Source organism: Nuphar pumila, chromosome 16, assembly GCF_984573655.1.
Source record: "Nuphar pumila chromosome 16, dmNupPumi1.hap1.1, whole genome shotgun sequence".
NCBI lineage: Eukaryota > Viridiplantae > Streptophyta > Magnoliopsida > Nymphaeales > Nymphaeaceae > Nuphar > Nuphar pumila.
In genome coordinates, this window is record NC_143264.1 from 22,401,599 (window position 1) to 22,403,826 (window position 2,228).

Sequence of the window (2,228 nt, forward strand, 5' to 3'; positions counted from 1 at the left end):
AAGACAAAGATCTCTGTAATAGTAATTTCAATTGTAATCATTGCATTTTTGGAAAAATGAGAAGCTTGACTTTTGAACAAAGATCTACATTTACAAACAAATCTTTTGAACTTGTGCACTCGGATTTATGCTGCGATGCCACAGATCGCTCTCCGACTCAAAGCACGAAGTATCCAGCGATGGCAACAAATCCTTTCCTTATCTATTGATTATTTGCATCGCTGTAATCAGCGATGACAAACAATCGCTGTATTTGTCCTCGCCAATACTTTGTGCGCTATTCTTTCGAGGCGAAGACACCCGTAGTATCTAAGGGAGGATTTGCTTACTATGTTATTTTTTTTATGATTATTCAAGATTTTGTTGGATATACTACTTTAAACATAAGCATGAAGTCTTTGCATCGTTTAAGACATATCATATGATGATTAAAAATCAATTTAATGATAATTTAAAAATCTTTAGAGTTGATTCCGGAGGAGAGTATCTTTCAAATGATTTTAAAAACTATCTTGAAAACCATAGAATAGTTCATCATAGATCTTGTCCAAAAACACCACAACAAAACAGTCTAGCTGAAAGAAAACACAGGTATATTATTGAAACAACTAGAACTTTACTCATTTCTCAAAACATTTCAAAAAGTTTTTGGGCCGAGGCGGCTCTTACATCCGTTTATCTTATAAATCACTTTTCTTCAAAAAATCTAAACAAAACTTCAGCTTTTAAAATTTTATAACAAAAGGAACCCGACTAAAATAGGTTAAGAATCTTTGGATGTAAATGTTTTGTCCTTACCGACAAAAATGACAAACTCTCACCAAAAGTCATTCCTTATGCATTTCTTGGATATTCTGAAACTCAAAAAAGATTTAGATGCTATGATGTTAAGAACGACAAACTATACGTTTCTAGGAATGTGACTTTCTTAGATAACGTTAGTGGTTTTGAGAAGGATGAATCCCATAAAGAGAATATGGATTACTCTTTCTTGTTTAAGTTACTATCTAGAAATGATGATATTTTTAGTGATGATGAACTCAATTAGTTTAGTAAAAAAGAAAATATAGATGAAGACAACCATCCTTCTTATCAACCTACTAATCCTCCCATAGAGGAAAGTTTATTTATTACCGAGACCCAAAGTCGGAAAGATGTAATAATAAAGAATTAAAAAGTAAAAGAATTTCACGTTACCGCAACTCATTATACAATTACAACAAATGTATAGCGTGATAAAAAAGAAAATCTAGGATTTATTCCGAGTCACTGGACGAATCTGATGAAATTTCATAGACTTGTCTCTCACTTTTTATTGGTGGACCGTCTATCCTGGGTGGCCTCCACGTTGCGAAACCTTGCCTAAGAAGACTGGTCATCATGTCCACCATTGCATTCAATTGGGTCCCCATAGTGCTTACTTCTGTCCTTAATTTCTTATTCTCCCTCTTAATAAGTTCGAATCTTGCGGCAGAGACAATCTTCTCTTTTGGAGCAAGAGTTCGGTCTTCCTCGTGATTTGTTACTGATGGACTAGTCGTATTAACCTGATCGAGACGACGTTTTGGTTGTAGAGGTTGGGCTACAACATGAGAAGGGACAGTTGGGAGGCATGGGTTGACAATTTTCTCAATCTTCCGATTTCGCCGCATTGGTTCCCAATAGCTTTCGAAATAGAAGGGATCAAATTGTCGTCCTTCATGATCATACGGTACGGCACAGACACCACCTGAGTTCCAATTAAATAATTCGTCCCTGTACCGATCGCTCCAATTCACGTGCCTGCCCCCACCATTATTCATCTTCCTTCTCACCTCCAAAGGCTTATTTGGGATAGACTGCCCCAAGTCAGATTGTAGGAGAACTCGACTACCTTGCTGCATCTCGGCTTCAAAATTGCAGAATAGCCATAAATCGCGGCCAGACAATCTGACAGCCTCCGCAACAACGTCTTCATCATCGTCCTCCCCATCTCCATAAGGTCTCCACAAAACCTGTATATTGGTAATTTTTTTTAATAACGAATGACAAATATATTAAAATTTATTTACGCATGATATGGCAACAACGATATGCACTACGGAAGACAATCCTGCAGCGATGTATACTTAAGAATGCTGAACATTACAACGACTTATAATACTCAATGGTAAATGCTGACGCGATTGTAAACAATTTTAGAACGTTTACCTCGTTTAATTGCAGCCCATCTAAAATGGACTTAGCAT